The following is a 23,362-nucleotide window of genomic DNA, read 5'->3' as shown; positions in this document are numbered from 1 at the left end:
AATCCAGACACTGATGTTTAGAACATGTAGTGGTGGAAGCTTTTGTACAACTGACACAACATTAATAAGTAAATAAAAAAGCTGATCTCCCTGAACAGGCGAACACTGTTCTTGTTCTACGGTTCCCTCCAGCAAAGAAAGTCCTGTTCAGTCACATTTGTTTGCAGCATTATGCAAACATTAGTAGATAGTTTTCAACAAAAGGTGGGGGAGGACGGAGAAAAGAAATATGAACTCAATTAGGGGGAAAAGGTGGATCACGGGTAGATGCGGAAGAGATTTTACTTTACTACTTTTACTTTACTACTTACTGTTTTGTTTTTTTTACGAAGGAACAAAATGTGGAACAAAAAATCACCTATGCTACAGTTAGCTTGTGGTCTTCAAACAGGCTGCTGATGTAATTGCTTTTCTTCATTTGGCGACTAACACAAACACCCTCAGAAATTATTTTGGACTGCACAGACACAGGAGTGGCTGAGGCAAACATGAAACCCTGAAATCCCCTGCAATGCTCCGCGTTGCACATTACAGATGATTACAGTAGAAATGTGACTCGCTTCTTTTGCTGATTTTCTGCAGCAGCTGATTCACTGAGAGAATAATTTATGGCAACGCTGACTTGCAATTACCAACTCTGAAGCACCTTCTTCTACCCACACTGTTAACAGACCCAAACAGACTCGCGCCTCGCGGCTAACCGTGCATCACTGCTCATCAGAGGTGATTGATGCAGTGCACGCGCTGTCGTAAACCGTTACACAAGTCTGGGTATTCGCAGTTTAGAACGCCTCGAACGACTCCAGACTCATACAGCTTTTTCAGACTGTATGTTAATTAAGTGGAATTCAACTCGGAGAGATCCGATTGGACTGCTGGTGGGTCTCAAAGTGGGTCTCTCACCAGACGGTCTGAGTCAAATGCTCGTTAGGTGTAGGGGGTTTCTGCCTGGTAGTAAGGGCGCTTAATGACTTGGGAGTTGCAAGTTCTGAATAGTGTGGTAAGACTAAGGCAGGAATCACTGGCCAACCCCATCATCATCATTACCACGGTGGGCCCGGAAGGGCCCTCGCCTGCCAATGCTCCCTGGGCGCTGCCCACTGCTCCACTGTGGTGAGATATTCTTATCAGAATGTCATTTATTCTTACCTGCTGCTGTGCTAAAGACGTGACAGGCAGCCACCTGCCACCTTCCACTTCTCGTTGAAGTCCAGATAAAAATCTAAGCTACAGTATAGGAGGGGAAAAAACTGTAGTCAAGCTATGATTATAGACTGGAGTTTTATCGGAATGAGTGACGTGGAACATGTAATTGTTTTGTTTTGCTTCTTGGGCCTCTTTTTGCTGTGCCCTTTTATGACAGTTCACTCAGGGGAAGTTGCACAATGAGTAAAGTGTAAAGTTTACCTCTGAAGCAGCCACCCTCCGTGTTGCAAAAGAGTTTTGGACCATAAAAAAGCCCGAATGCCTCATTTTCTGAGACCACAGGTGTAACTACTCAGCTGCTTTGGGATATAAGGAAAGGAGATATCATTAAAATAAACACATTTCTAATAATCAAATGAAATCTGGACTAGCCAAAGCTGCCCATTGCAAATGCTAGCCTCGCACGTTTTTGTTGTTTGTTTTGTAACAAAGGCCAGCCCTCCTGTTCTTGCACAGTTGAGAAAATAAGTGTACAAGCAGTGTCTGCAGAGACCCTAAACTTTCATTGTATTTTCTCGATATTTTCGCCGTGTTTGTGATATTTCTGGCTGTCAAGTTGTCGGCGGCTGTGCGGCCAAGCAGATCGTAACCGGGCTACATCTCTTTCCCCATCTCTCGTCTGGATTTTCTGTGTGAGCCGTGAGTTTATATTAAACAAAACAAACAGAGAGACACAGGCACGCAAATAAGTAGACTGGAACGAGGCACGCACTCAGGCAGCATCCGCACAAATTGAGCAATGTGGCAATGATGTGGATTGATAAAAGTGTTTAGTAAGGCTAATGCGCCCTTTCCTCGTTCCCTGTCCAGCTTCCTCATTTGCTGCCCCCTCTCTCGCTTAGCAGCATAAGGGCTGCAGCTCGTGGACTTTATTGCAGACAATTCACATTCGTATACGGGTGAAAGTTTATTCAGCGGCCTGAAGTGTGTGGACAAGGATTCTATAGCCGCAGAAACGTGCTTTAATGATGCAAATTGCAGCTCTCCCTGTGCGTTCTTGAATCTTTAATGTTCATTTAACCGTCGGTACGATGAGATTTGTTTCTTTGGGGACAAAAGCAATGTTTGTTTCATCATATTGTCTTGGAGCTCAGGGTCCATTTTTATTATTTTTATGCTCCCCCCAAGATGAAATGTCACACTGCTGATGTCATGCAGGGAAATGTATGCAAGCACACACTCCAACATGTTTTACTGTGCTAAGTGACCCTTGACTGACCACTGACCTCCTGTTGTAACTGTCTCAAAATTGATTCTTCCTGTCTCCTTGTTCTCAACCTCTGTGTCCTCACTGGCATTGGGAATGAGTCCAAGGGCCCTAAATGTTCAGTCTCCATCCTTCCAGCCAGTAAAAAGCCACGTGTGTCTATTTTATAGGAATGTCCAGCAATAACCTGTGTAAAAACGTTAACTTTATGTTCCCAGTGATACTTAAACATGATACTGTAAAAATAAGATTCTATTGCAATCTTAGTATCCTGCCACTGGGGAAGAAAAAAGGCCAGTTTGCCTCCCAAAAGGATTATGGGTAAATATGGGCCAAAAAGATCAATACACCAATATGTTTCCATCCTTCAAAATTGAATAACAGATGTTGGCTGCAAATACTAACATTTTAATGGAATAAGGCTTTCTAAATGCCACTCCTGTCTCCTTGTCGTGGCACTTATGAGTAAAACAAAAAAAAGTCAAAATGGCCCAAGAAGAAGAACATTTTAAAAGCTCAACTTTGATCGAACAAGCTATGGAAATATACACAAACATGCAAAACAAATGGTTTTGTTCATGCTTCCATAACCGCATAATCACAAAACAGAAGTCACTTCCGAGATACTGAAAAGCTGTTTTTGGCAAGACCACAGTCAAAGTTCCGGGTGAGCTGACGCCTTTTCCACGTTGCCGCAGTCTCGCAGTCAACTGCTGGAAAAAACATCCACGTAATGACCAAACGCAGAGCTCACTGAGAGAAGGCAGCACTAAGTAGAAGAACTACAGTTAACCTGCAGCCATCTGTCTTATCCCTTATGCCCCCTTTATGAAGTCAAATGCTTTACAATCTGCAGTTTTACACATATGCAAGAACAGAGGAGTGAATGATTTATTTCCCCACTCTTTTCCTTTATGGGGGCTGTTGCTTTGGTGGTCTCTGGCCCATAAAAGAAACACACCCTCGTGTTTGCACCTCACTGCACTCACATCACTGCTGTGGACGCGTCTATGGAACGCACAGTTCAACAGCGAACACCAAACTATTCTAACTCTACCCCCCTTTGACCACCGAGGCCACTCTGGCCTCCTTCTGAGCTCTTTTATGTGGCAAATGATTCAGCCAAGATTGAATCTTCCAGCCGTTAACAATAAAGTGGATGGATTTCAACCTGTGAATATTATACAGAGAAAGGAAGGTGGCGGTGCATCAGTCACTTCCATTTCCCGAACATCTACTGTATGTTATTATGGCAATCCATGTGCAAATGCAGTTTCCCTTGCTATTTATCAAGGCGCAGGATGTCACGCAACCATCCCCTGTGTCATAATCAAACGGATACAAACTCAGATGCAGCTCCTGTAGAGAACATCAGGCAAGGCAGCTTTGGATATAGCAGCCCATCAGTCAAGCAACATGCTTACAGCCTAATCTAAATTTGATGGCTAGTGGTGAAAAACAAGATTAAAATGTGAGCGCGTGCGTATCGTTCGGGGAGTCGTGGAGTTCCCCGCCTCAGAAAATGCACGGGTTTGACAAATAACTACATCAGAGAGCTCAAAGCAAAAGTTCCGCCGGTAAGAAAACATTCATCAGCAGCCTGATGGCGTTCCAAAAAGTGTGCATCACGCTGCGAGAGCCGAATCAGGCAAACCGATCAACTTAGAAGGATAAACACAGCTAAACTGAGAGTTTAGGAATGAGCTGCGGACAATATACTTTTCATTACAACAGTTTCGGGGAGGGAACAAAGGCAAGATGGTGCGACGGCGCTTCAGGAGGAGCCGGTGAATTTAATCTCTGTAGATACACATCAGTCTATCCAAGCCAGCAGAGCCTTACAAATCTTGTGCAAATGTCAGCCAGGTGCTGAACAAACGAGACAGAGACGCTCCTCCAGGAGACAGAAGTTTGGGTCTTCCTCCTGCCAGCATTAGCCCTTCACACGCTCAGCACGAGGCTAAACGACGCCAATGAGTCGCAGACCATATGGATAAACAACTTACATTTCAGATTGCGTCTTTTAATCCCTGTGAATTCTGACAAAAACACTTAAAATGTGTGACGTTTGCTTTGCAAAGAGGAACCCGGGGCCCAAACACATTCCAGATATCAGGCGCGTTCTGTTATATATTGACTTTTTTAATGGTTAAATCACAGCGAAGCCGCGTGCGATCCAGGGGAGACGTTTGGTTTCGGCTTCTCTGCAGCCTGGCTGTGGGAGAAAAATCACAAAACTGCAAGTAATGAGGGCAAAAGCCAAAAACAACAATGCTGTTCTTGATTCAGCCGCAGTTAGCAATATACACTTCACCCTCGGGCCGTGTCCACACCGGGCTATTTTTTATTTTTTATTTTTCCTGAAAATGCTCCCTGGATAACGCTGAAAACGCTGGTGTTAGATGTCTCTACTTTTGCCAAATAGCCACTGCTACCCACACTCCCATTTCCGTGCATCCTCTTGATCCTTTTTCCCCTCATCCCTTCCCTCTGCCCTCGCAACCCAACGGACTGTAGAAATAATTAAGATAATTGCAAAGGAGCTGTGAGAACAGAACCAGTATCATGTATGGCCGGGCACTGGAAGTGTTCTGTTCCCAATTTGTTTTCAAAGACGTTGCAGTCATGTCATGAAATAAAATAGCACAATGCAATAAAGAGCAACCCTGCACACGGACGCCAAACTTGCTTTCGTTCATTCGCAGCCGTGTTTTCCAGTCACACAAATGCTACATTACTGATTTGCATTTTTTAATATATGCACATATTTACACAGTGTTTCATTATTCACGCCATTGTTGGCTCCCACACGACGCTGCTGCATTTAAGTCACCGCACATCAGATTTTCCACATTAATTACTTTACAAACCTTCGTCAGCCTGCTTAGTGACTTATTAGACCAGGAATTCCATTACAACACTGTTCCTTTGTTGAATAAGCTCAGAAAGCCGGCGGAGGATCGATTGAAATGACTTTGACTCTCAGGTCCCTGTGAAGTCGCAAACATAGGGGCAAAATCTGACAGGTCAAAGAATAAAATGAAGTTATCATCATTGTTGATCTTGAAATGGTGGCTAATTCAAAACAGATCAATGATTGGTTAAAAAGACTTGCTTAGTTTATCTAAAGGCCTTTGTCAGCGTGCTCTCCTGCATGGCCTTCAAGCTCATATTTAATTATCAGTGATTCGTTTCTCAGTGTTTAATCAATTTCTCTCTATTCTACCTTTTCTCCGAGACACAACAACTCCCTCGTGTACCCTGGCTTGTTACTTTCCACATCCAGCTCGACACTTCTCTACGACATGCGACTGTGTGAACAGGCTAAATGGTCCAGATGAAAATGAATCCACCCTTTGTGAGCGGGACTAAACAAGAACCATGCTTGCAAAATGTGCTTTGGAAATGCAGCCCAACATTTTTTTTGGCAAAAACGTTCTGAAAAATTTTAAAATCCCAAATTGACAACTAAACAGAAATTTGGGGCCACCTGCGAGTGAGGTGACCCGATCTTCCCTGTCCATCCTGCTCCCTGTTTAAAGTGAACGATCTTCCTTAGCTTCCATCTTTGACTTCTGCAGTTCTGATTTCACAATGTCAACTGTATTTGTTTCAGTAATATAATGTGCAATTTAGTCAAGTTTTTCCATTAAGTGCTTAAAAATGAAACTAACTAGGTGACAATATGATTTTCACCACACAGGGACGAACCGTTTGCTTGGAAAGGTTGACGCCAGCTTTGTACCAGGAGAGGCTCCATTAAACAGATCATAAAGCCTCCCTGCAGGTTATGTTCATGTGAATGGCTGGGTAACTCTGATCATTTCAGTTTTCAGGTTGTTTTGCACCTAATTAATGCAGTTTCAGGAAAGTCAGGAAACACGTGATTAGACCAAACCAAAAGCATCCCAAATGCCCCCTGCTGGTGGGTCACGGTGGAGGGGGCGGTTTTCATTGAGCTTGAGAGCCTGCACTAGTAAGATAAGCACACTGATGAGACCAACCTGTCCACATTCTGACATTTCCCTGAACACCAAGTCAAGAAATCTTAGCCACAGGCCAAATCGAAGCGTCTTAGTTGCCCCCTGGTGGCGGCCCGAGTAACAGGAAATAAACGTCGTCAAAAAAAACTAAAATCAAACCGCATGTTTATTCTTGAAATGAGTGTTAACTATCACGAGGATAAAAATTTTGTGAAACCCCAAAATGTTGGTTTGTTTATTGCAGGTGCACGTCCACTGCGGTGGTTTAACTTTATTTATAGCAGCTAGCGCTGACAATTATTCATACGGTTCATTGAAATGTGAAGAATGCCAACGTAGCCTTGAGTCGGAAGAAAGTTATCTAAAGGCAAAAAACACGGCCCTGAAAATTCAGAGGCACGAAAACTCGCTACGTAATTAGATGCGAAATTAGTCCATGCGGACCAATTAGGCAAGACAAGACGTGGGGGCTCTGTAATGCTTTGTCAACAGAAATGAAACCAGTACAAGGAGGCAGAAGGGTGGGGGGGCAGGACTGAAGGAGATACAGCAAAATGGAGGGGGGCATGAGAGCAGGAGCCCTGATTAAAGGGTAGAAAAGGATCAAAGGGAGTTTTTGGCATGTGTGTGAAGATTAAACAAACCTTTAGAAGAAAAAAGAGTCGCCTTATTTCCTCTATTAAGTTCAAATTAAATTTTAATGCAGAACCGCTGCTTGATCTCTTTTACAAATGATGATGCTTTGATTTGGAGCCTGGAAATGTCCGTGGAATCCCTGAACTCAGAGCCGTGTTTAGCGCTGAAAACCTCTGTACATTTTACGGTTCTCTTGCCAAACGCTGTTTAAGGCCGTCTGCTGCTGAATATGAAAAACACACATATTTGATCATTCAAGCCCAGCTTGTGCCTCCCCAAACTCGCTCTTTGCCCGGCCTACATGAGCCGGACGAAGGGGAGCATTTTGTGCCCAGACATCTGAGAAAGACAATCTCGTTCCCAGGCCATCAAGTACCATTGTTTTGGCATATCTCCTGACATCTCATCTGCAGACTGAATAGGTACCATTTAACATCTGGATGCACAAAGCTTTCAGAAGCTGTGCACAGTTTTTTTGAGTGCGTGTGCGTGCATGCATTCGTGTGTGTGTGTGTGTGTGTGTGTGTGTGTGTGTGTGTGTGTGTGTGTGTGTGTGTGTGTGTGTGTGTGTGTGTGTGTGTGTGTGAAAAATGACTCCATCTGTGCTTAGATTGCATTCCCTGCCATTCGTCCTGTCACCAGCCTGGGGTTTTCATAGGACAATGAAGTTTATAAAAGTTAACTTTGGAATATCATTTATTATATAATATATATATATATATATATATATATAATAATTAGAAATTAGCAATTCAGTGAAAGATGGACTTTACGTACATGTACAATGGTCATGAAAGAGAATAAGAGTGATGGTCCCTCTTTCTTCGATGTGGTTTAATTCATTTAGTTTGGTGTGTTAATGTTTCGCTTTTACGTGTTTTAGCTTGATCACCTGCTAGCATTAGCACGCTCCTGCGGCACAGCCATAAAACCTTGACTGGCGGGCTGTGCAGGTTGTTTTCGCCGCACTTGAGCACCTGCAAGGGGAAGATAAGGGCACCGGTGATAACAACCTGTCCATATTCTGACATTTCCCCGGACACTCGGCGATGAACTGCCGACCAGAGGAAAGGCTGCCAAAAAGCGGAGCAATTTCTGCACATAGTTAGGGGGAAATAAAACTGGAACTAATTTTAATGTGTAATCCCCACTGCTAATCACATCGCCGAGTTTCCAAACAAGACAATAATCGTAATCAAGCTTTCAAAGGAGCCATTTGCAAGATGTTGAGTCCCATCCAAAGGTTGTCAAACATAGACGCGTGGGGCCGTTGACTGTGAGCAGGAACCATCACCGTGACAACCTGGGAAACAGATGCAACAATCGATGATGGTCTTTCCTACGTTAAAAATATGCAAAAAGCAGAAATTACATGTTAGTGTATTTGCTTAATAGACAAAGACGACGACCTTAACAATTGAATGTTCTATCCCTGGTAAATTAAAGTCTAACCTCATAACTGAAAGGATAAAATATCACAAAAGTTCCAAACCGCTCACTGCTTCGGTGATGAAAGCACACGTCGTGAAACCCCCCGTTTGTGGTCGTGATGTAGGACATAATGCATTTACATTTGTCACAGCTGGAAAGGCGTTCAGCTCCGCCACCCCCTCCTGAAGCTGCAGCAGCCCAACTCAAACCAGACAAACTGATCAGCTCCTCGTCGACATCGTTCCTTTCGTATTAGCACATTAATCCGTGTCCGTGAGCTGTGTATTTGTTTTAACAAGGTCTAAAGAGCTTGACATTTCAGAAGGTGAGAGTTGCTATTTCAGAAGCACTATCCAGCGTTCGCTGCCGTTCTGATCACCGCTCTTTATCCAAATGTAATGTGATCCATGTCGCCTGTATTTGTCTGACAACGTCTCTTCACCAACTTCACCACCACTTTACCGTTGCGTTGCCGTAGAAATAAAAGCCACTCAACTTACAGCAAACGCTGGAACAACACTTGACTTTATCTTTCTCCACTTCTCTTTCGTGGGTTTTTTTTCCTCGTTTCTGTTGAGAGAAAATGTGCATTCAACACTTTCTCATATAACACGACCTGCATATGGTGAGGAGCGACGCCGCTATCTCACCTTCTTCTCACACCTCAGTGGGCCACAATTGGAGCAAATACGGTTGGCTTGTGCGTGGAGAGATTGCTCTCCTGTCGAGAGCGCCGTTTTGCTTCCAAACAAGTGCAAGTGACAACGCGACTTGTTGATCCTCGGCCTCTGCTGACATCAGAGGCAACCGCGGCGCCGATCATTATTGGAATCGTAGCAATCAGAGCTTTTTCCAGTCTCGTCGGTGCTTCCACAGTCCTGAGGAACAGCAAATCTGTGTGAGCCAAAAGTGGAAAAGGAAGTGATTAAACATACGGCGGCGTACTGAGAGGCATCGTAGGTAAAATGAGCCAAGCTATCAAGAAAATGGTTTCAGCGTTGATCGCCTGCACTGAAAGAGCTTCCTTCAAAAGGATAAAAATGCAATTTAGACACGCGGAATACGGGTTTCACGCCTTAGTTATCTAAAACCCAAGTTGGGTTTAGGAAATGATATGACAAAATCATGAAATTAGTGCATTAATGTAAAATCCACCAGTTAACTTCCCCTCATCCTCCCATAAGTACTGCAATGCCCGTGACATTAAACACACTCCTATTGGTTTCAATTGTATTTCAGCTTCGTACACTTCAAAAGAAAACATGACACACAATATTTGCATTAAGATTGCGCTTGTAGCCTGAATCTGATAGTATCCTGAATTCATTTCCATACAGCGGATATTACTGCACTTGCAACAGTCTTGGCCCTAATCATAATTCCCTTTAAATTTTGCATCTGCAGATGCTCAGGCTGGATAGTTCTGGGCCTGTTTCAACATTTCCCTAAAGACTGCAATATAATCTGATTTATCAGGAGCTACAAAAACCAAGTAAGTGTTTGCAGAGGACCTGTTTACCAAATATAAATTTTATGAGATTAAATTATTCATACGGTATGAATAAACTGAGGAACGGCTGCCTAAAATTCCAAACACTGCTCTGCGGTAACAGCGGTCACGAGCTCTGTCAGTCCCCCATTTTTCTAACCCGCGTGTCAGAGCACGAGGTCACGCAGTTGTACGCGCGCTGTTGTAAATGTGTTGCTGTCGTAAAGATTTTGGCGGCAGCCTGGGGTTGAAAAAACAAAAACCTGCTCAAGAATGGATTTTAGCTTTCCAACAGCAGCGCAGTGCTTTAAGAATTAGCAACTTATTGGATTAGCATCACAGCAATTTAGCAGCACGTCTAGCGGCTCAATGGTGCATTTTTTCTTTGCCACAGTTGGAGGAGCTTCCTGACTCTGCCTGCTCGCGCCGGTTGCCATTGTGCGGTAAAAGACACTGCTGCAGAGTTTCATTATGATTGATCAACACACAGAGAGAGCAGCTGTCCTTTTGTGGGTGCGAGGCTACCGCCGGGGCTGTCTGAACGTGTAAGGAATAAAGGGCCTTTATTGCATCATCTTAAAGCACCGTTTCACAGGGGCATACCTCGCCGAACTGCCAGGGTATATAATTGCTGCAGTTCTGTGGAGCCTAACAAAAAAAGAAGGGAAAAAAATTCTAGGAAGGCTTCTAAAGAGCAGAGCACTTTATTCTTAAAGGTTTCAAGGGAGAAAATATCCACCAGTCTGATTCTTAAAGGCAGTTAAATCTGCATATGAAACACAGTATGTACACGCATGTACGCTTGTATAGTTAGAGGGATAAATACTGGGTGAACACCCAAAGGCTTTACATGGAATAATCTCGATGTAGAATCTAATATTCATGCTGGCCTACCATGATTTTAGATGACTGAGTCGGGCGCCACGCTGTTCCAGAGCAGTGACTTTGGGGTGGGTGAAATTAGCCCAGTAGTCGTTCATTATCCTACTCGGCGTGGCATCGTTGTTAGTGGCTCCTTTATTTATTATATTTGCTGAAAAACATCAGTCAAGGTGGTGCCTTTGTTGTTGGAGTTTGTCCAGGGGTTTTGTCCAGCCCATCACTGTGGTGTGAGGACGGACATGTCAGGAGCAAAAGTGGAAATAAAGAGGAAAGCGCGATTTCACCCCAAACATGCAGGAAACGCTTGTTGTCCAGTTTATTTAAGAGCCTGTCTAATATTGTGTTTATTGTTTTGGGGGTCGAAGCGTCGCTGTCTCTGGAGCACAGGGGGTGACAGTAGGAGTCTGCTGCCCTGTAATACCCTGCAGTCCCCTCACACGGAGACATGAATTATTCATATCACTATGACCTTCAAACAGGCTTCAATTATGAGGCGAGGTTTACACATGTCCGTCCGGGGTTCTAGACGATCAAACCAGACCTCGGTCTCCACAGCCAGGGTAATGAAGACCATTGCTTCATTGTCCTATGACTGTCTCACCAGTATCTGTGATATATGTTGAGAAGCTGGCAGAACCTAAGGAGGACCATTACTACCATTGAGCTTAGAAAAGATGCCACAATCATTGCTGCATGAAGAGAACTAGCGCACCTCCAACCACCTACCACGCCAGGAACTGTTGGATGGGTTCATGGTACATGGGCCACCATGCGTAGTACCTAGCAGATGTCTTACTGACTTTCTCCTCCAGAAAGAAGGTCCTTAAGATCCTTATCATAGATCCTTTTTTACAATGTGCTCCAGAGTCTATGTGGATTTCTGCTGCTTCTCACACATGGGTTAAATGAAGGGAAGAGATTTGACTGTAATGTTGTATATCTTTCCATTGTTAAACAACCCTTAAATGGAGTTAAAGTTTAGACATGTCCCATGTCATTTTTGAGGTGTAACATCTTAACCTTGGTGTGGTCCAGTTGCTCCATCGATGTAAGCTCCTACTTACAGTAGGAGAGTTCCTCCAGAGTTCCTCCTTAAGCAAGGAACCTGCCTACTTGGAGTCATCATTGGGACGTTTACTCAGGAAGGATTTGATTGAAATCCTTCTTTTGACTCAAGACAATTCCATGTTTATGGACAGTTAGATCAGCACTTACTTACTTACTTACTTACTTACGTGCGTGCGTGCGTGCGTGCGTGCGTGCTTGCTTGCTTGGTTGCTTACTTACTTACAATGGATAGATAGATAGATAGATAGATAGATAGATAGATAGATAGATAGATAGATAGATAGATAGATAGATAGATAGATAGATAGATAGATAGATAGATAGATAGATAGATAGATAGATAGATAGATAGATAGATAGATAGATAGATGATCAACACAAGTTTAGATCTAATTTCTTTCACTTTCTTCCAGTTGCTCTTCAGTGTGAGTGCATCCCCTATAGCATGTAATAAACTGTATTTCTGTGAAAAACGGAATCTATGCAGGTCAGGGGTTCCTTTAATGCCTCCACTTCCCTGATGACAACATCCGAGTTGGCTTGCTTGGAAAATGCACTTTAATGCCCACCCACACTGAAAGAAAAGAGAAATTAGGGACCCATTAATGCACAATAGCACCGCATGCTATAATTTTACTTCCCTTACTTCCCTCCACTCTCCCCACACGCCACTATGACGTGCGCTACACATGTAGCACACATGCACGTCCAGCCATAGATGTAGATGTTCAGTGTGTTGCACGACGTTCTCCATAGCAACAGTGGAGCTACCTGTCTGAGCATACAGTAAGGATCAATAGGGTGAGAGAGTTAGCAGCGCTGCTAGAGGATGATGCCAGCTTTCATTATTATGTGTTAGGATTCATCTTTTTTAGAATCTTTTAACATTTAGGCCTAAACTACATAAATAACAATGAGGATTAACATTAATTCTGTCTAGAATTGTGCCTCTTCTCACATCCCATCTGACCTGTAATAATTCCCTGAGACTGCCGCATCTCATTACACATTTGAATTTGCCGGAGAGATTTTCTATCTGCAAATTCTCCTACTGGCAGATTATTGCCCAGTCATAAAAGGCTGAGCACAATACCCCAATCCTCACTGCCTTGCATTTCCCCCTCTAAGCTACTGGATGAAATTCAAGTTTTATTACTTGTTTTTTAAACCCCACATCTGCTCCTTGGACCCTATAGTACCATTAGATCTCTCACATCCACCAGCCAAATTGTGAAGCGGTCTCATTCTTAAACGGTTGAAAATGGAGGGAAAATGTGAAAAGGGCTCGACAGATTGCGGCTTTAAACACACTTTTAATGGCGAACCCATAATTTTGCATCGCTGTTGTTGATCCACATCTGCAGCGTTGTGGCCAGTTTTATAGGGTTTAATTTGGTGTGAGATAATGTCACATTTACGTTGACACTGACAATAATGCAGTTTGAAAGGGATGCATCAATATCGAGTCTGTAACACTATTTCAGCCTCTCAATAATGTCTCCTTCAGATCCAGACTTCAACACTCTGACTTAGAACGCTGCCCCTAATGTATCTCTAAAGCAATTACAGCGTGTTTCAGGGACTAACGACTTTAAGCAGCTTTTTTGGCTCCATTTTCCGTCGTTACATAGAACATGATCTAATTAGACCTTATTGTAGGGCTTCAGGATTCATAAGATTTATCCTGCACCTTGGCATATTTTACAGTTAGACTTTCACAAGCCACCGACAATGGATTTATGGTCTGTTAGACAGTGTCTGTTAGATTCCACCGAGTCATGGAAAAACCACTGGCTCAAAATATAGAACGATACATCAGCAAAAAGTCTTAAGAAGTCTCCTAGATATGCACATATTTTAACTATTGCACATCTTGGCGATGCGACAAACGCCCGACAGTTCAAATCATCTTTTTTCGATAGTTTAGTATTTAAAGGTCTATAGTTTTTAGATGCCACTTCAACCTCGGGTCTCTGAATATCTATTTTAGTCAACATTAAAAATACATATTTGTTTTTTCTAAGTTTAAAACAAATGGGGAAATAAACAAATATGAAGAATTACTGCTCATTAGCGAGGGGTTAGCGCCGGGGTGAAACGTATCAGCATAAATCACATGCGTTTGGATGGCAACACACGCCACTGTTGTGTGAAGCTCACCGGTATTTTTAGTGTCCATATTATACTCATTCACTCATTCATACCGCTCAACATGTGTCGCATCCACTGCCATCATCTTAATAACTGTTTATCAATTTCTATTTTGAAGGAGGGAATGCAACCATGAACGCTCTGACATCATTTAGTGCTGCGGCACTCAGCGAATGCGATCGTCGTTTTTCTCTTGATGATCTCTGCACTGCGGTTTCCAAGTGATTTTCTGCTGCCTGGAAAGACGTTTCATCATCCCAACAATGTGAACAAAGCTGTTGTTTGTTTCTAACTGGTTGGTTTCCTGCTAACTGATGAATAATCAATAACAGTGAGGGGAGGCTCCTCCCAAAAACCACAGAAACATGCCGAGTCAACCGTGGCAGCTGAATTTAGTCCCAAAAAGGAGCCCAAGAAGGAAAGAGTCTGGACAAGACAAAACCACTGGGTATATTTGCTCTATCTACTGATGGAAAAAGCACTTTTATAGGCTCATGGACCTGAACTGACACAGCCTTTATACAGGAAGAAAAGCTAAATAAAGATCAAGAGTGGCCTGGGTTTTCTCTTACTGGGCGCTCGTGTTGTTTGGATGTGCTTTGTAGACATGGAGGAGACCCGCAGCTGTGTCCCCGTGGGAGTCCTGTGGTTGGCACAGCAGCAATGTGCAGCACAGCATGCAACCGGGTCCCTCTGACAAAGGTGAAGCTGTGCTGGCTCTCCAGGCAAGTTGTGTTTACACGGACACATCTAAATATTCCGTATATATGCTGTTTATCTAACCTTCAGGTTTTTATTAAAAATCCTGACTTTATTATAAAGTAAATGATTTGGATAGTCGATGTTCGTTTCTTCTTCTACCAGTTTATTTTGATTTCCTTGAATTATTCAGACTATTGGATCTGTGTTGCACGCCTTTGCTTTGCCCTATTATGATCAAGGCAAAAGAGAGCACAGTATAGCGGATCCACCCCCTCATGCATTCTTTGACTATATCAAGAATCCTTATTTAGAACCTTTTGGTTGCACGCTAGCTTCTGATGACTCCCGCGAAACCCATCAAAAGTGGTCGACAACATCTCTCCTTCGGCTCTGCAGGAAACTTAAAGAAGTGCCAAGCTCCAGGTGTGGAACGCTGCCAAATCTACCCCGGGAATCTTAGCATTCCGACACATCACCGTGTAAATGTGATGGTACAATTAGCTCATTCACTTGTTCTCGGGAATTTGATACTGTTTTTGTGGCCAGATCACTTCACTTTTAACTTGTCAATGTGCAGCTTCACGGGACGTTTTTATAAGAAGTTTAATTAGCGCTAAAATTCCCACACAGGCAGAGAATACAGAGCGGCCTCTGCAAGGACCCCTCACGAGAGAGAGTCGCTGCTCAGAAGACACAGATGTGGTCTCGAGTGCAGTGACAAGTGCATTCATTTCTGACAATTTGGCAGGAAATTCTAACTATGGATGTTGGATAAGGGCCTCAAGATGAATCACGAGGAGCAAGAAGACGGATTCTTGAAAGTGTTGAGAGTGAACACGTCTAGAGAAGATCCAGGTGCTCCTCACACCTCCAGAGATGCTCTTTCACGCCAGGTCTCTGCCCTGCGCTCGTGTTAAGTGCTTTTGGCAACAGGTTCTCATTCCCAGGCCTCCTGAACATGCTGGGTCAGGCACCTACGGCTGTAGAGGAAGGTGGCTGTTACTGAACTGCTCCTGCTATGAAGAGAAGATTTTTAGGTCCTGAAAGTTTTTTCTTCCTTTAAATAGTAAAAGATAAAAATAGAAATTAGTGTTGGCTTTTTATAATCTCAGTTTGTCTTAGTTTTGTCTCCTGGGGTAAATAAATAGTCTTATTTGATCTGTGTTGACAAAAACGTGTTCCACTGTTTAATTTTTTTATTTTCTTTTTAATCAATTCTACAAATAGAGAGGCACCAGCACTGCTGACATTCCGCCATTCTTTGTTCCATTCCAAGGATTCCGTGCTGAAAATGTGTGGAAAAGGTGCTGGTGTTGTACTGGCGGGTTCTTTTGAATGTAAGCAATCATGTACAGACGCCGTGCAATTTCCAATCCGTCACAAAGGTTTCAGACGAAAACCTGTAGAAAAAGAACGTGGACGCAACGTCTCCAAAGCTCAACACGCGTTTCCTACGTTTGCTTCATTTAGTTCATAATATCACAGCCACAACAGCGTTTCCATGGTTTCTCTGTTAGTTCAGGGAAAAGAATGTGTCCACTGAGGCAACGTACACCCGTTTAAAAAGGCCTCATTAACTAAACACAGATTTATACAACAGGGGCAGAAGTCAGCAGAAGCGGAGACGGAGCTGAGAGATACTATATGATCAATAAGTGTTTGAGCTCTCTGATCTATGATCCATCAAATCAGGTCGCTGCTGCAACGCAGATTTCTGGCTGCACGATGACCTTATGTCAGCTCTGACCCGTTGACCAGTTCTTCCGATAAACTCCCTGTTTGGATTGAATGAATTCTTCCCTTTTCATATGGAATAAATGTTTAACATGCGCGAGCTGAAGACGGCCCTGTAGTCGACAAAAAGTTAAATTACTTAATTTAATACATAATTATACGTTAGAAATTACTGACAGTTTTGGCTGAATCCTGGAAAATACAACAGCCCACCAAAAGGAATCAAATAAATCTGCACTTTTATGCAAAAAGGAGATAAATTGTTGCTTTGACGTTCAGGCCACGGCTGGAAGTTCAGCATTCCGCTGTTTTACCGCAGCACTGATGTTATGTGACAGAATATATTCAAAGTAAAAAATAGGGAAATGAAGGGACGTGAAATTGACTGCTTTATGTTTGCTGAGGGACCCGTTGGTGTGCTCCGGCAGCTAATATCCAGCTTCGTGTGGCCCTATAAGGGCGTCTCGTTGTTGACAACTAAATGTTTATCTGCAGCTTACCGAGTGTGTTTATGGTTTTTATTTACGTGCGAAATTATTACGTTTAACCACCGAGCACCGGGGTTGTGATCCAATCCAAACGGTGACGCTCGTTCGGTGTTTTTTACAGCTGCTAATACTGGCTAGGCCCGCTTTACTGCTTTCCGAAGAAACACATCGCACACTGATACGTCTGCGCGTTCGCCAGCAGGGCCTCGTTATTCTTTTTATTATTGTGTCGAAGCTTTATCAGAAATAAATCTTCTGGAACATTTGGCCTGTTGGTGTGTTGATAAGTTGCCATGGACTCATCCTCCGGTTGCAAAATGCCTGTTTTCCATAAAGCAGCAAATATGACTTCGTATATTTGACTCCGACTAGATGCTGATAGGAATCTGCCAGACAGGCAGATCTTGTCTGTAGGGGCCAATGTTAAAACGTCGCAGAGTTAAAGGAGACCGCCTAAAAGCCTTTTTCACAACGCTCTCCAGTGATGTGCTGACTTCAAGGCACGGAAAAGTGACTTTTACACAGAGATTCACAAGCGTAGAATCCGTCTAGGAAGCTTAAAGGGGAAAAAAAACATCTGATTTAACCTTGTGTGGCATCAAAAGGCCCATAAATATTAAAAGAATAAAAAACGAAAGAAATCTGCTGCATCTTCCGCCCTCAAGAATGCTGGGAAAGGTCACAGCCCGGCCGTGTCTAAATCTGTTTTCTAAAACCAAAAACAGCATCCTGCGCAAAGTGTACAAGGTCTCAGCTTGAGGAATGTTACCATCATCAGGCTCTGCAGAATTCCTCTGTATCACACTGATCCAGGAGGTCCCAACGCTTGATGAAGATAGCGAAAACCAAAATAGCTCCAATAAAGACTGAGTAATATCTACTGCAACATAAAATTGTATTCTGTTGTCTGCAGGGTGGACTCTTTAGGACAGAAAGAGTCCATTTTGTCCGAGACCATTGACTTTGGGCTATGGAAATATGAGCTGCAGGGGTGGCCCATTAATCACAAATGTATGTCATTTGTTGTCCTGACACGTATACATAAATCCTGCTTTTTTATAAAACATCTCTAATATGGAGAAACACCAGACGGCGGCGAACAGAGCGCGAGAGAGACGAGCGAAAAACAACATCGCAAAGTGAAGAAGCCCCCATATGTTGTCAAAGGTGGCGCCAGCTAATCGGAATTGATCGGCGTGTAGCCGCCACACTCGGAAAATCCATCCATTGATAGACCCGTTTTCAAGAACGTCACGATGTCGCTCCATTTCCATTTGGGAAAATGAGCCCTCAATTTATTTGGGCTTCAAAAATGGTGGCAATGGGCTAAACGTGGTCACGTCTGGATCGTCTCACGCTGTGATTTATAGCATGGGATTGCTGTTTTTATCCCCCCCCTCCCCCCCTTGCCTTTTTCTTTTGATAATAGGAAAATACAGCCATAAATCTGGACATGTCAGGCAATTTTGTTATCGCCTTGTTGGAATATCTGAATACATTATCTGCTGGGGGGGGGGGGGGCTTGGCTGGGCTGGGGGGGGGGGTGATTGTGAAGGACCTGTTGGTGTTCAGTATCGCTATTTAAAACCTTTCAAACAATGAAGGGAATTGAAAAGGGAGATGAAGGGAGCAATTTAAAGCAAACAAATTGTGTTTGACAGTAATGAACAACAAGATTGAAACAAACCGGAAAAATAAAAATCACCGCCACACGTATGAGCCAGCAGAGGCGCCGCGGCAGCGTTTCCATGCGTCCTTCTACAGTTCGCCATGATGCCCTGCGCATTCCTGTGTAATTATCCAATTGCGGGCTCCCCCGCCCGCTGCAGTACGACGTGATAGCTGCAGGACGTACAACGGCACTGTATTTATGAGGCTGCCGCCGCGCCGCAGCCGACGGTAATCACTCGGGATAAATAGAGCCCGCGCGCACAATCTTGTTCCTGGACATGCTTGTCATCATTGCAAAGGTCATTGGAGCCCACACCCTGCCATCTCCACATCGGCCCTCTGTCATTCCCTCTCTCTCTCTCCCTCGCTCTGACACACACACACACACACACACACACGGCAGACGAGGGAAAGGTATGGAGATCAGCAGCTCGTTTGTCTCTTTATCAGGCCGTGTCCCCCCCCTCCAGAGGAGATGTCTGTTTGAAGAATGCGCTACGCTAGGGAGGATAAATTTGCATGATGAACTTGGTATTTATTTATTTATTTGCTTATTTACTTCCGCCTCATCAGCCCATGCCACCATCATCCCTGTTTCTTTTTTGGTTTTGGGGTTTGTTTGTTTTTTTTTTAAAGCGATCACCATTATGCGCCGGGCAGCCGCCGACTCCCTGTCAGTTAAAAGCAATGTCCTTGGTAATGATTGCGCCCCTTAAGCTGTCACGCATTGGAAAGCAAAGATTTGTTAGACTTTGGCTGAACGTTCAGACATAAATTCGCAGTGCGGCTCTGCAAAATATCACTTAGCTTTAAAGGCAGCTCGCATTAGGTCCGCTATCTCCTGGCAATATCCATAAAAGGCAGAACAATGGGAAGAATGTGGCATGATGGAGGTGCGTTGAGTGGGTGGGACGCTATCTGATTACTGCGATCACACTTTGTCTCCTATTGTCTTATGATAAATGCACCAAGCATCCACTTTTAAGCGAAATGTCTGGGGGAAATGGATGTTGCAGATTGTTTTTACAGATGCGGGGCCATTTCTGCAGTACTTGGGCGTCCCATACAAACCTGAGATGATAGTTAAGGAGCAGTACGATCATTTCGAGAGCAGGAATAACTTTGGCGTCAACACGGTGAGCGATTTCAGTTCGGAGAATCTCTGCAGCTGCATCTTACATGTTCTCAGACTCCAGTAAGCTGCAGTAAATCCTCCCGCTCCATTTGCCTGTCAGGATGTCAGCATGTTCGGTCTCCTGGGGGGAGAAACAGAGACTTTTATGGTGTTATTGTTGTGTGAGGTAGGCTGATGTGAACCGCATTAGGCAGACATGCATAAAGAACTGCGTCTTTCTGCCGACTAATACATGGTCGTGCGGCATCTGGCCGCTTCCCGTCTCATTCGAGCACAAACGTGTCTACGTATCGGTGGCGTCGACAGACATGGCTACCTCCCTGTTTTTTACCTAAAACGAGGTAAATTTCTTGTGTTTCTGCGAGGCGCCAAAACCGAGGGCGCGGCTGCGCGTGTAGTTTTATCTCCTGCGAGGGGAAACAAGCAATTTCCATAAAACGCGTCCATGTGGGATTGCATGCTGTCCAGATCCGCAGCGCAAATTAAAAAATACACTCAAATGGTATCATTAATGATTCATCATCTTCCATGTCCGATACAGCTGCATGGCTTTGCACTATATTTCCAGATAAAGAGGCGATGCGGGCGTCTCAGGGGAGCTCATTTATAATGCTCGGGTTTGATCAAAATTAGCCGTGTATTATACATAAACCCCGATCGTTGGTTCCATACAGAACGGAGCTCATGTACAATTCCCTTGATTTGTTGTGACCTACATGGTTACAGTCTGTGAACATCAGATTAATTGAATCGATCACTCTTGCCTTAATTGGGAATGGTCCCGTGCAGCTTTTATGGGCACGTCTCAATATTTCGACCGGTTTCAGGATTCCATTTGACCTATTCACGCCAAAATTTAGAGGCAAACACCCTCGGCTGAAGGCAACGGAGAAGACGAGGGTGTAACTATTTGCCTCTGCGTGAACGTGGGCTGGAAAACAACACTTTTGTTTTATTTTTCCCTACTTAGTGTGCACTTTTTGGGTTTTATGAGCAATTTATGGTGCATCTCTACGGTAATTGCCAGTGTTAAGAGTTTTATGCAGCCCAATTAGAGTTTGTATAATGGCACTGAGGCATTGTGTTGTCATAACCTCGCTAATATGCCTGCAATCGAGGGGGGGGGACGACAAACAAAGCAAACGTGTGGGTATTTAAATAAAAAGTAGGTCAGAGTTAGACAACGCAATGTTTGACTTCCAGTTAATGGTTAATACAATAGCTTTTAAATTATGTATTTTTTTATGCAAATGAGGCTTATTACCGTTGATGTTCATAGATCTTGCCCTGGCACCGAGGATTCTGTGTTCTGTTGTGTTCACAGTAAACACGAGGCTATGAGGAGCCCCTCCCCCGCATGTGGAGCTAAACAATAAACACCTATACGCAGTAAATTACATTAAAATTAACTGTGGCCCCCTCTGCGTTTGTCCTGGATACATCCCGGACACTGACGGTCGTGTTTACTGCCAATAACGCCAACAATTATATGTTAATTAAGAGAAATGTTCATATGCACTTTCGATGTGAAGCGGCTTATTCAGCTCTCGCCGTTGTTGCTGTGACTGTTCTCTGCAGAAAGTCTTTCATGATCGCGCTAGCATGCCCCCGAGCTACCGCAAGCTAAGTCATTAATTTCACATATTCCCTGACATGAAGAATTCTCTTTGATGGAACCGATCAATGGGCACTTTGACTGCTTTGTATCTGGAGAAAGATGGACAAATTCAGAAGGAAAAAAGAGAAACCTCCATGTGTTTGTGGACTCTAACCCATGCTGAGGTGCTCGCCACCTGCTCCCTCTCAGTGTGCAGGTGCTCAACAGGGCGCCTTGTGCAGCAAAGTAAATACATCTCCACGCTAAGCTAATGAGGCGCTTCTATATGTTGTGTTCAGCTGAAGCGCAATGAAAGTCGACGTTTTACAGCGGGCGTGAATCGTCACGTCCTGCCTGTTAGCTGCTATGTTCCAACTTGGTTCTGACCATCAATTTGGATGATTACTGCTAAGTATTTTCTCCATGTTGATTAAACTTTGGCTCTGAAGTCTTTGATTCTCTTCAAGTGGCCCACAGCTGGACGTGGAGGCTGAAGAGTGGCTCTTTGTGGCCTGTTGTGTGCGAGCGCCGCCATCAGAAATTCTCTTTTAATGTCCTCTGCAAATCAAATCTGGGTTTTTTTGGGTAGGTTTTTTCTGAAACTCTTTCTCTTTCTTACTCCGTGCTCTCCAACTGTTGCGGCCTACACGTATTGATCATCTCACTAAAGCATTCTCTCTCTGCGAGTGCAGCAAGGACAAGTGCTCATGACTTAGGAATAAGAACGCGGTTTGAGCTCCAACATGTGTTTCTATTCACTTCTTTTTAGCGTCTTCCTCCACCAAAGTTAGTTTTTTTGACTAGCAACCGCTTCAGGAGCACAGAAAAATATATTAAAATGCTGCCTTCTTCGTGGAAGGAAGCTATACATTGTTTTTAATCGCATATACACTTTGCGCATTGGAATGTTGCAGAACGCTCGGGTGGTTTTTTTTCTAGTTTCTTTCTTTTTCTTTCACAAACGTCCCAGAAGTTTGTTGAAATCCGCTCTCGTACTTGAGAGAGGCACAAAGGGAGGCGTCGCAATTAACATTTTCAAACAGACTGATGGATAAAGCAAAACGAAAATATATGGCTAAACACAATGGAAATTTCTAACAGCATGCTCCCTTTAGCAGAGACGTGAGCTTGGTTTGTTATTTTAAGCCTTCAGGAGGGATTTAAATGTTGCTTCCCAAACGTGAGCCTACCTTTTCACTCACGATTGAAGGGAAAAATGAAAACTAACCAGGATTTCACTTTGAAAAGTGGATGTTTTCCAGCAGGGAAACATTCGCAGGTCCCGGCGGTGCCATGTCTGGTTCGGATCTGCCGCAGCAGAGGATGGAGTTTGTGCTTCTGAGTGGCTCCAAACAGCCACATTATCTGTTTAAAAGACTGGATGGAACCGCCGAGCAAGTGGGACTGCAGGTGCAGGAGACAGAGAGGACGCTGGAATTGCTCACCTTGGCCTCCCCACCTGTGAACACCGGCCTGCAGGGGATGAATACGTGTGCACGTGTCAACCCGGGAAAACAGAAGCATGGACGCTCCCTCTTTCTGTGGGCAGACGTACGGAAAATGTTATCTCTTCCATAGATGTTGATCAAGTGTTTGCAGTGTTTTGCCCACCTCCCCCCAACACACACACACACATACACACACACACACACACACACACACCTTGGCCCTCTCCGCCATGTTCAGGTTTAAATGGCAGATCCGGGTAGACTTGAGGTGGCTTTGCTGTTGTAATCCTCATATTAGTGACACTTCATTTGAGCCCCTCTCACTAATCTCAGGTAGCGGTTACACTTAATGATTCTCCGGTGCCATCATTTTGCTTAAGTAAATGGGAAAAGGGAAATGAGACAGACAAAGAGTCAAGAGACACAGCGAGAGGAGGGCGGGGGGAGGAGGAGGAGAAGGAGGAGGAAGAGGGGGAGGAGGAGGGAAAGAAGACGGGAGCGTCTCACTTCACAGGGAAACAGTGCCATCTCTTG

The sequence above is a fragment of the Takifugu flavidus genome, chromosome 2 (genome assembly GCF_003711565.1).
Source record: "Takifugu flavidus isolate HTHZ2018 chromosome 2, ASM371156v2, whole genome shotgun sequence".
Taxonomy (NCBI): Eukaryota; Metazoa; Chordata; class Actinopteri; order Tetraodontiformes; family Tetraodontidae; genus Takifugu; species Takifugu flavidus.
Note: the sequence above shows the minus strand (reverse complement) of the source record.